The 12,794-nt window shown below is 41.4% G+C and overlaps 1 protein-coding gene across 1 annotated transcript in view; it reads left to right on the forward strand.

The window, feature by feature from the left end:
- Positions 1-12,794, forward strand: part of spata20 (spermatogenesis associated 20) — a 45,540-nt gene that overhangs the window by 28,514 nt on the left and 4,232 nt on the right. The window lies entirely within an intron of this gene.

Here is a 12,794-nt window from a genome sequence, read left to right on the forward strand (position 1 = left end):
TGCCAGCCCTGACACAAGCTGCTGGGTATGGAATGGACAGCTGTCAGTCTGACTCAAACTTACATTCTGTAAAGATCGCAAATATCGATGTTTTCATATGGCCACGATTATCATGAGCTTCAACTTTAAATGTTAAGATAATTCTACACATTAAAAAAATAACTTTTTATTTTTACTCCTCTGGTGTAGGCATTTGGATGTGGGTGGTCCATCTTTTCCCACAAAAAAGGACTTTAAAAGAAGAAGTAGAAAAAGGGGTGAAGATAGACAAACATCTGATGATAAACCTGCATTACAAAGCCAGTAAACAGCAAAACATTGCATTCACAACAGAGCTCAGTCAATAATATAGACATTATACCCCAAAATTTCATAGTGGCTTCCTATCGCTTTTTGATCAAAGTTTGCTGGATTGGCCAGTAAGTAATGTGGGTGGGCCGGTGCTGCCCGGACCCATTACTGGTTAAGTGTCTGGTCCACACTAATTTATATATCATGTGAGTGAGCTTAAGATCTGCACGTAGGTGGATTTATTTTTATACTTATATCAGACTAGAAGTTTTTCATTAACTGCATTGTGACTTTATTGTTTGTGTAGTTAGGCTCCAGATTCTCCTTAAGCAAATGGGTTCTCGTCTCAGCGGGACTAACCTGTGTTAAATCAACAGAGTTATACTTTTAAGGAAAAGTATGCCCAACAAATCTCAACGAGAGGCAGTCTTTTGTGGACATTAGTCTCCGTGTAGTGAGAGAGAAGGAGAAGATCTACATCCAGAGTAAACTGGCCCTTCACAGCTCTTATTGTGTGAAGTTGCTCACTGAGTTCTCCAAGGGGCCCTGCTGAAACCTGGATGAGTTTCGCAGTGTCAGGTGGCTACTGCAGTAATACCAGGCCATTTCAGATCCCTGCAGAGAGACAGAGACCAATAGAGAGCAAACCATTATCAGGATGGATCTATTATTAAGCTGGTCGCACGTGTGTCTCATTCAGCCAGAGCCCGGTACTTACTAGGCTTTATTACAGTCAAGGAAGTCACAGGGGATAAGGCATTTTGTTGTATAATGGTGTTAAAAATAAAAGAAGCAGTAGGGATAGGTAAAAACTTTTGTTTTTCACATGTATTGCCTTCTGCAACATTATCACCCTGATTAACATAATCCAAATTGCTATTTTATGCATTCAACTCAAACTAATAAGACCCTCAGCCTGATTGAGGGTGTTGGCCCATGGCTGCTAATGACTGCAGTAATGGTACAGGTGAGGGCTTGAGAGGAATGGAGTTGTAGAGGCCTCGAACAGGGGAGGATGAGAAAGAGATGGACAGTGACCAGAGGAAGGAGAGGTCTTTACCAATGGGAGCAATAAGATGGTAAATGAGAAAGAGTACAGACTAAAAGTAGGACAAGAGTCACTCAGAGCTCCCATGGTGCTGTGTGGTGCTGTTGCTTTATTACAGAAACTTACTAAACTTTTAATATGAGCTTTTTAATTAGAATGTGTGGCATTAAAATGTATTCACTGCGACACTAAATAGAAGGAGGAAAAGTGCTCTGTTTGTAGGTATACAATGAAGTAAGTGTGTGCGTGTGCGTGTGTAGATTCTTCTGCAGAGGTCTGTGAGTGATATGACAGATCCAGATTTTATCTAATTAGGCTACATTGAGCCTCAGAGTGAGATGGGGGGGGGGGGGGGGACTAGTAAGAGTGTGTGTCTGTGTGTGTGTCAATGTATACGTATGTACATATAGGTGTGTTTTCCTCCAGATGTTGTGGGAACAGCTGGCCATTAGTGGCAGTAGCAGCTATCTTGGATGGCAGAGATGATATGATCCAGTAAATACACACACACACACACAGATGAGGTGTGATGCTCCCATGAGAATACCACCATAAGGAATTGGCATAAATGATCACCAGCAGGCAAACACAGTTTGTTCACAAGCACATCTCCAAATATGCTGTAGACCTATGATCCCACATACTAATGTAGCCTTGTTAGTTTAAGATCAAGTTTTAAATAATTCTTGAATACAAAGGTATGTACTTTGTTTGTAAAGCAGATGTAAAGGTAGCCTTGCAGTTGAGTGGAAAAGTGGTTGGCCTACTTAGGTTAATAGGGAGGTAATATTACAACTTTCTTTTCGTAACATTACAAATTTAGTTTGACAGTACAACTTCATTCATGTAATCGTACAAATGTTCCTTGTTTCTCTTCAAGGGGTCCTAATACTCAGGCATGTGGTTGGCATTTTACACCATTTAGTAACATTTTACATAGTGAGAGATTCATTTAGTTATCCACTCAACTTTGAGGTTAAGTCCTGGTATTAATCTAAAAGGTGTTATAATTAATGGGGATAAACCAATTACGCTAGGTGGGGAATGGGGATCAGATAAAGAACAAAGTGTTTGATGGTGTCAAGAGGGTGAATTATATAAGTGCAAAGGGTGGGAGGGGATGGGAGGACGTTAAGTGAGATAAACGTAGGAGAGGGAAGAAGTGAGTGAGTGAGGGGATTGTTGCTCCTTGTTACATTAGCTAGCTGTGAGCAGAGAACATGTCTAATTTAAATCCAATTACTCCTCGCCTGTTTTCCTGGTGCAAGGCTGATGTGCTCTAATTGCGCTGAATGAGTCGCTGAGAGCCTTAGCATGCAAACACACACACACACACACACACACACACACACACACACACACACACACACACACACACACACACACACACACACACACGAGATCTATACTTCATTGGATTTATGGAGACACTGCTGCTCAATTCTCTCCAGCACTCAGAGCTTCTGCTGCACTTTTTCACTCATTGAAACCAATGAAAGCCCGAACAATCCCACGGAAACATCGCTCTTGATTGTAATTGCCGTAAAAACTAGCTGTTCGCTTTTTCTATCACTCACAAATATGGCTTGATTAGAGCTGGGTCCAGGTTTGGTGATTGTGCACAACTGGTAAAGCCGTCTTTCGAGCCAGTCCTAGTCCTCTTCTTCCCCGTGCCTGTTCCTCTGCCCCTGCCTGCGTATGTGTTTCTGCTCCTCCTGGCAATGGAGTCTTTCTATCCATCTTCTTCTTCGCTCTCTGTCGCCCTCAAATGGAAGTATGACATGACGTATGAAAGATATAATAGTACCTCAGGGATATAGTCATAGATGAGGGAAGAACACTGTAGTCAAATTTTTTATTTGGATACTTTCAGCAGTTTGTATATTGAATACATATGAAAAGCACACCGAATGCCAGAAAGAAAAGGCATCTAGTTAAATCAAAAACCAGCAAGCTGGACACTTTACATATAGGCTCCCTAATTAGCTCTGTCAAGGAGTTGTTTTTTTTTGTCTGTGTTTGTTTGTTGGCAGGATGACACCAAAATCTACTCACTTGATTTCTATGAAATGTTGTGAAGAGGTGGAGTATGACCCAAGGAAGAAGTCTTTAAATCGTGGTGTGGATCTGCATCAGGGGACAGATCCAGGATATTTTTTTCACAAGATAACATTTCAATAAGCAAATCAAGATCCAATAAATCTAGTGAATTAAAAGTGGTTTTATAAGGAAACTTTTGGGGCTTGGGGCGGTATGTGCTCTTTGAGGGCCATTCTAGTATGGAAATTAATTATCTAACATGTAATGACATTTTTTTATTTATTTTTTTTAAACCAATTTAGAAATGTTGACACATGATAAAGATAAGCAAGGGACAGGTATAAAAAATAAGTGATAATGATGGAATTCCACTGATCTGCTTCAGTCAGGGTATTGAACATCCTTAATGAGACACTTGCACTTTACCAAAGCACAAGACGACATATTTCTGTTTAGCCAAACAAGTGAATATTCACACTTTCCAAGCTTGATCCAGCAAATTATAATATTTTTACTTTCATCCAAACATCAAGTGTTCAGTACCATTAATCTAGTTCTATAATATATTTAATGTTAGCAGCCTTAAATACACATTAGGTATTTTTAATGACTTCTCCATTGGACTTCATTGGTTGCTGTAGCTCTATTTCATACATGTGAATTTCATCATTTCTTTTCATGCTGCAATACTGTGAAAGTTGTACCCAGTGGAAAGAAGCCCCTGCTTGTTCTGTGACACCCTCCTCTAAGCTCACTCCTTATTCACTTACCCTGTGTTCCATAGTGTACAACATGTCACACTGTCTATGGTGCCATCATCTTGGCCAGAGAGAGAAGGACAACTATATTGTGAACATTTTATTCTTCAGCTGCAAATTAACCCAAAGTGAAAATTCTGTTGCTGTTAATATTATTGACCACAGGGTGATAATGATTTTTTCAGTTTGAATTAACAACCACAAAAATCTGAACTTTATGTTACATTACATTTCATTTAGCTGATGCTTTTATCCAAAGCGACTTACAATAAGTGCATTCAACCCCGAGGGTACAAACCAAGAACAACAAGGATCAAGAAAATACAATTTCTTCAAAAATAAAGCAAGACTACAAAATGCTATATGTAAGTGCCATGTTCTCAAATCAGGTTCCCCCTCTGGTTCTCCCCTTACAAAACGTTTACACGGAATGGAAAAACAATCCAGCGTTACAAATGATTTATATTAAAAGGGCTTATTTTTTCTGTGTTCTCAAGGTTGTTCTGGTAATAAGGCAACAAAGCCCCTTGGCAGTAGCGTTGACAGTGGTTCAAAGTATGAGTTTATGTCTGTTAGATTCACGTTTGCAGCTTTTTATGAGTTTAATAACGATTTACAAGAACTATATTCCCATTGTGGATTCCCATTGCTGTTGGTCTGAATGGCTCTTGTCAGTGCTGCTTGTTAATCAGTCTCTGGGCTTTTGCCCCCAAAAAAGTACGTCTGTCCGACAGTCCCACAGAGCGTGCATTATTAGAAACTGAGGTGCAGGGATAAGGGAAGGTGTCTGTGGCGAGTGTTGAGATGGACCATGAGATGCTGGTGTGGGTGAAAGATGCGGAAAGACTTAAGGGGTGGGGCTTTACAGGATCTTTGGAATTCCTGGAGGGAGATAACTAAGTAGACAAGTTTCCATGTTTATTCCTGCTTCCCTGCCCCTCCTGCCCCTTCTGCGTCTTGCAGTTCCCCTTGACAGGAGGAAAAGAGCAGGAGTGGACCAGCGGATAGATAGGAGAGGAGAATGAACGACGGACCGTGTCCTTTAAGAGGAGTGCGGGTCCCTGTTTTGAAAGCATCTGTTGAGGGACTCAACTGGGAATTCTCTAACAAGGCCTCAGAGACCCGGGGAAGAGTTAGCAGCATGACAGGGAGGGCAGTCGGAGGGAAGGAGAGGAAGCAGATAGAAAGCCTGGTCGGAGGCTAACTAGCGTTGGTTACAAGACATTTCAGAGGCGGATTAGAGCCGGGCAGTCTCACAGTCCTCCTCCGTGACCCCTGAGCTACTTCACTTCAATTTGCTGCTGTTTTACCCCTGCGCTCCTTTTCCCCTCCCTCCATCCCAATCCCTCCGTTTGCTCATCAAAGGTTTTATGTGTGTATCGAGTCTCCTGTTCTCTGTTAATGACCAGCTAAGCCCGTTGACCAGTCAGAGAGCAGAACCCAGGTTGATTGACAGCTGTGGGAAAGGTCCCAGATGGCTCCTGTCGCAGGAGACTGTTTTCCAGACGGACCATGTTCCCACAGCCGCTCATCCTTTTTCTTTATTTCCTACTTTCCACAGCACCCTTCTTTAAATGTCACTTTCACATTTATCTCACTTCATTCTTCCATGTTAATCTGAAATGTTGCATATCTTCATTGAGTGATTTCTTTCTTTCTTTTCCCTCCATCCCTCTATCTACTTATTCCACCATGTGGCAGTCCATCCATAAAGCTATGGGGGAGGTGTGTGCTCGCTCTGGAATGGACAGCTTTGGTTGTGTTGTTTGAGATATAATCCTTTTGGCTGTATCTATCTGTACGTCCGCTATAGTCGTGTCCGACGCTCCGCCGATTCCACATCTCAGCTCGGTAATAAAACCCACGCTGCACAGATAAGAAGCCTGTGTGTGCATACGCATTTACAAACACACACAGTTGCAGATGCCGGATTCTCTCTCCTCATCTGTATAGGCTGGGAATGTTTCAGTCTGATATAATCAGGGATGTAGTGTGGGATTAACAGTTGTCCAAGTTTAGTTTAACCATGCTTTTTACATATGAAGCAAGGTTTTCTGTAGGCTACAGGATTGAAAAGTCTTTTATTTTTGTAGATTTTGTGCAATGCCTTTTTAATCTTGAGGGTGCATTCCGCTGTTAAGGCCTAACAGTTTCCTTTAATTCAACCCAGCCATGCCAAATTACACACACTCATAGATATCAGTTCACTAAATATTCCTCTTTTTTTCATCAAGATCTCTCCATCTTCTTTAGAAATTCACAAAAATTTCGAAAAAATGCAATGAAAAAAAAAGCCTAGATCCACTTTGTCCAGTTCAGCACCAAAATGTTGGTTCTTTCCTGAGTTTTCATGGTAATCCGACCAGTATTTTTTGTGTATCCCTGCTAACTAACTAACAAACAAACAAGCGCAGAAAACATGACCTCCTTGGCAGATAATAAAACTATTAAAAAAAAATGAACCAGTATGAACATGAAAACTGATGTCAAAACTTCATATAAACTTCGAAAAAGTATAAAAGTTTTATAACTAAACAGTTTCTTTGGCCAAAACTAGGGGAGATGGTCTAAACTCATCCAATATCTCTTTGGCATTTGAAGGTAAGGAAAGCAGTAATGAGCAGTTTGTTCGTTGTCCGTGCCAAGACTCAGTTTGCAGTAACACGTTTTCCAATAGTGAAGGAGCGTCGGTTGAGAAACGTCCTGCATCAACATTTCTCTGAAATACACTCAGTCACTTAAGATGCAGTCCAGAGAGAACAGCTTAACTTGTTCAGATGGTTTATTCTCAAAATAGCAGCGGTTCAGAATTTCTCCCCATGTGTTTTCATGAACTCACACTCACTTACACATACTGTTCAAACATGCTTTATCTTCAGCCTCATCACTAAAGCTCTACTGACACTGACACTGACACTGTGGTTATTGTTCTCACTGCGGTTCTCACTTGGTCCCACCACACAATCTGATCCTCTCGGGGGAAACACCATTATCTGTCACTTTATTGTACAATTCAAGAGGCTGACTAACGTCCCTGAAAAGATTCAATCTTTTATAGTTCGCTGATTAACTGATCATTTATTTTTAAAACTGATGGACAACTCGATTTGCAGCCAAACTTAAAATTCAGTTTTTCGTTTTAATAACTAAATAATGAGCAGCAGTCTTTCAGTTTGTATTGATTTAATCTGGCCGTGAAGGCTCGAACAATATTCATGTTATTTATACACGTTTTAATGAGAGCATCTGGGCATTTCCAGCCCAATTACCAGAACCATTTCAATTAGAGCCTGACAGGTTTTTCGATTGGCCGATAATGAGGTTTTCACAGACATGTCAGTGTCAGTGTTTATATGAAAACTTTTATTTTGCAAAAGAAACGAGGCGGTTAAGATGTGATAAATAATTTTATCATTTCATCTTAGTTACAACATTGTTAATATAATCTTCAATCATTAAGCCCTATTCTCGGTGGAATGTGTTTTTATTGTTTGATGAACCAACATATCCTGAATATAGGACTAGACATTTTTTCTCTCTTAAATTTGAAAAGAGATAAGCTTTTCTGTGATAGTGTAGTACATGTATCTTCTTGACACAACACTCCTAATCTTTCTTTTTCTTTTTTTCCCCTGCCACTGTAAATAAAGCGTTTACTAAGTACATCACGTTGTACTGTCATTAAAAGACAGCATATGTCTTTGTACAAACATAGAGATGAGATGTGCGCCATAGTGCCCGGATCACTTCCTTCATGGTGTGATGTAACAGCCCTTATGTTAGAGCCACAAATACTCTCACGCATGACATGAGAGGTCTCTGTACACCTGCCTAAGTTTCCAGGTTCCGGTGATGAGCTGGAAAGAAGGCAGAATATTTTTTGAAAGTATCTGCTGTTCCAACATGCCCTGTGACTGGGGGCTAATGAAACACCTCACATGGAGTCCAGCAGCTTTAATCTCACACATACAGGCCGTCACTAGTGGTTCAGCACAGTCACCCTGACTATGTGACTGTGACCACCTGAAACAGGAGCCAGGCGCTGCAGCTTTAGGAAGTTTGCAACAAGAGCCGCTCTGCCAAGTTGGACTTTTCATAATTCGATGGAACTAGACCTCAGTGGTCTCTTTATAAATCACATTTAAATTCACTCTATGCAAAAACTTAATTTGCTTCAGCACCAAATGAATCTTCATGAATATCAGTCTCCTAAACATAACTGTTTTTTTTTTTTTTTTTTAAGATCCATGGAAAATCAATGCCATTTTTTAAATCACCGTGCTCGCAATGTAAAATTGGAAAAGATTGTCCCAGCCCTCCCTCAAAATTGAGCAGTTGTGAAGGTTTTGTGTAGTCCTGCTCAATAACCAAGTACTGCAGATGAAAACATTACCTTTGTGATGGAGCTGATTAGGTGCAGTAAACAGTTATGTTAGAATCAATCACTTTCTTGCATAGGTCTGTGAAGGTTACTCTTAATTCAATTGAACAGTAAAGGGTTTTTAAGGCTGACACACTGCAAATAATAATATTCAACAACTGTGGACATTAAACAACATCGACCAAATCATGTACTGATCTGGACGTTTGTATGAAAATATACTTTTTGAGGAAATTAGATAGATTTGTTGTTTCTTCTCTTCAAACTCTTATTACTTTATAGCAATGGAAGACGATCTCAGGTACTTCAGTTCAGTGGATTGTAACAAAAACAAATCCTGGTTGGTCAACGCTCCTCTTGTCACATGATAAGACTTTGCTGCCCTGTGATGTGACACTTTCCGTTCATTTGTTTCTCGAAACAGAAAAAATGTCTCCATAAGATTCAGAAGATCCCACACTCAAACCCCCAGATAATATACGAGATTGTCATCTGGGATTGGTCAACCTTTTACTTGGTTGCCATGGGGATGGTGTCCTGAAATGCAACACCCTTTGAAATTCTCGAGGGCCAGTGTACCTGATTCCATGATGTTAACCTCGTCAATCTCGTCCATCTGGGATTTCTTAAGATGTCTGGCTTATTCTCTGCAACACACTATGTCACATTTGATCTCCCGAACATTCTTAACATGGCGCGACTTTTATGACTTCACCAAATGAGAATTCCCTTTCATCTTAAATGCAACATGAGCTGATGAAGTATCTCATAGGTGTCAGGGCCTGGTTGAAGAGAGGGAGTCGTTAATTCTGCTCAGACACTGGTGATTTAGAGGAGAGGGCCCTGTGGAGACTGTCAGAAGCTGAACACCGATTCCCAGCTTGACTAAGCACACACATCAGAACTTACTCAACACACCAGTGACTGTGTATGTGTCTATTTGAGAACCAGTAGATTTTGTTGGCTGTTGATAAATGTTTTTTTTCCGATTGGAGCTGTACCACAATTTTTGACATTTTAAATCTTATCTCATCTGAAACACAACAGTATCTTGGGTTAGTGTTTTAATTTCAGTGGAAAATCAAACACCACATGGAATGTAGGCGAAGCAGGACATCGTCAGGGTTCCCAAGCTGAGAGTAGGGCCTCAAGCACAGCTGATTATGTCAGTCCAAAGCAACTACACATTTGTGAGAACCCCCTTAAAATATATGATAGGATATGTACAGCCAGTTCATGACATCATTTCAGAAAGCCTTTATCGAGGCTCTATGCCACTAACTTTCTGATAAAAGCTTTCTAATTGTAGTGGTTTGAAGAGTAGAACGTTGGAATACATGTGTGTGAAGGTGCCTGTGATCGGCGTGAAGATTTGCATGTATACTACAGCTTCACTTTTATTTATGTGTATGCACCATATGAACTTTGTTAATTTTAATGCTAAAAGAATTGTTTGAAGGTCGGAATGATCTGATATCATGTGTTTCTTTGAGAGGGGGTTGTTGGATGAAGGGCCCTCCTGGCTCCTTTTGCCAGGGGCCTACAAAGTCCCTTGAAATGCCCCAGACACTACAGATAGAGGTAGAAAAAGTTCAAAAGACAAAAGACACTGCAAGGGGTTTTCCAGTGTACCTGACCTTAGAATACAAGAATTCAGTTTCAAAAAAGATTCACAGATTCACAACCTGATGTTTATCTTGTAATTAAGTCCTATATGGAGTAAAATAGATCTTAAAACACAGTATGCATTGGGGTGTGGACACCGTGTGATTGACATCTAGTTCCACCCAATTTTATGCAGGTCACAGGTGTAGATGGGCTTTCAGTGTTATGTAGCTCTTATTCAGACTCACCCCGCCCTTCTCCAAATAAAGTTACTTCTGCCTCAAAAAAACAGGCTGCCGCTGCTCACTGTGCCAAACTTGAGGCTTAAAAAACCAGCTCACAATTTTGCGCACAAAAAGCTTTGCACAGGTATCCTTCAAATTGACTTCAAGTCATTGTGGACATATAATCCATATATCCTTATTCCTCTTCTTAAATATGACCAATTCATGTCTAACAATTACCTCTGACTAAGAAATAATTGCCAACACTAGGTTTGTCAACTTGTTTCATTTGATCAGGTATTGTGGATATTCACTTGTGTTTTAGATTTTCTAGAAAATGCTTCACATGATATACATCCATATTCTGATATAAAAGGTTATATACTGTAATCGAGGAATTGTTTTCTTGAGATCTTTTATTTCAAGTGTCAGTAGCCCTGCAAGCAGATTTACTTAACTGTGCAAACTGGGACATGCACAAAATTGAGTTCCCAACACTGTAAAATGTTTTGCTGCAATAAGCTTCCGCCTCCAGTCATTGATTGAATCCCATTGGATGCACATAGTGGAGTTGATTTAACTTAAATTGAGCTCTGGCTGTTAAACCTGCGGGGTAATCGGCTGCTGCTCCAGAGTGTGCTGCTGCTCTCCACTGGGAATAATGGCCTCGCTCTGCATGGTGTTGAACTAACACAGCCTTTGGTGTGACAGCTCCAAAATCTGTTAGAAACTCCCTGTGCGAAAGTAGTTGTGGAGTTCCTCAACTCAATCCTTCAGTTTTTCCATGAATGTGTCATCTAACAGTACAGTATAGTCAACAGAGCCAAATTAAATTAAGGATTGTGTCGAGATCCAGACCTCCCTCATCGTGCTGGCTCACGCTCATCTGGATGTTAGAGCCCTAATCTATAAAAGGATAAGAGGGGAGAGAGTTAAGTAAATAATGTGTCACAAATGAATTATGAGATTAAAAGCTCGGGACAGTTTGTATGGAAGATTAAATTAGCCATTTTTCCGACAGGAACACCAGAAAATAGAAAAGCATAATGGGGTCCTGACTTTTTCTGGGGTTTGCCTCTCACGTATGAACAACGCAGGACATTCTTTGTCCAGACACGTTCACAACAACACAGAACTCTGTTGAGGTGAGGTAGCGAGCAGCAGGCAAGATGAAATGTATAAATTCGTCTACGGAGATCACATGTTTTTATTAAAAGCACATCGACACCGGCGTCTGCTCTGATCACCAAAAGTTTTCCAATCTCTGAGAATCTTTCCAAGTTGATATTGTCTGTGTCTTGTATGTTTGTGGCTCCTCTTGTAATGTTGCCATGAGCAAATGAAGCTGGTGGCTAAACTGGTGTGAACGTATGTCTGATAATGTATGTGGCACATGTGACCCATGCTGCTCTGTCGCCCATGTGAGTGTGAATGTGTGTTCGATCTCGTGGTGGTGGTCCACATGCCCGCTTCTCATGAGGACTGAGTGGGTCAGTGTATGTGCGAGTGTGTGAGACAACAGGCTGAGAGGGATGGAGGAAGAAGATCTCCTCATGCTCGGCTGCACGCGGCATGAGGCACCACCATCGCTCTTCCTCATGAGTGACAGCGGCTCTCCACAGTGTGTGTTTGGTGTGTTTGTCATGTTTCTCAGACTCGACCTCGCTGACAGAGGTCGAGCCTGTGAGCCGCCGGCATGCTGGCTGGGTCAGAAACCGAAGGGGAGGGAAAGCATTACCATTGGAGATGTTTGTGTGTGTTTGCGTGTGTGTGTGTGATGCGCGTGTGTGAGGGTTTGTGTGTCGCTGTCAGCACAGGTACACTGTGTTCTTTTAAAGTGTCTGAGCTCGACTGGTTCAGCTGAGTGAGAGAGGGAGAGTGGGAGGGAGCTGTCAGGGTAGGGACATTTAACTGGTGGGATTTCCGTTTGTGTGTGTGTGTGTTTGTGTGTCTGTGCATTTGTGTGCGCTTGTGTGTTTCAGGGTTGCCCAGTGTATAAAGGGATTAACCCTGTGGGAGTTTGACTGTGCTCTCATGTGTCTCCAACTGTGCTGTCTGGTACAGCTTTACACACTGTTTTCCTCACACACACACACACAAACACACACACACAGAATCCTAGACCACACACTTTGCATTCACTTCTTCATGTTCACAAACCTTGTATATACATTCACACATTATCTATCTACCCGTCACTCTCTGCTGCTCTGTTTCTCCACACACAAACACACACACACACACACACACACACACACACACACACACACACACACACACACAAGCACACACACACAGCCAGTCCCCAGGGTGGTGTACAGATAGTGTGGTTGTGACACAGACAGACTACAGGCTGACCTTTAAGTGGGGGGCATGTGGCTGGATGTGGTCTGGACTCCGGGAGGAGACTGCATGAGGCTGACTCTCTAAAAGAAGAGTCAGGAAAA

Source organism: Limanda limanda, chromosome 21, assembly GCF_963576545.1.
Source record: "Limanda limanda chromosome 21, fLimLim1.1, whole genome shotgun sequence".
Taxonomy (NCBI): domain Eukaryota; kingdom Metazoa; phylum Chordata; class Actinopteri; order Pleuronectiformes; family Pleuronectidae; genus Limanda; species Limanda limanda.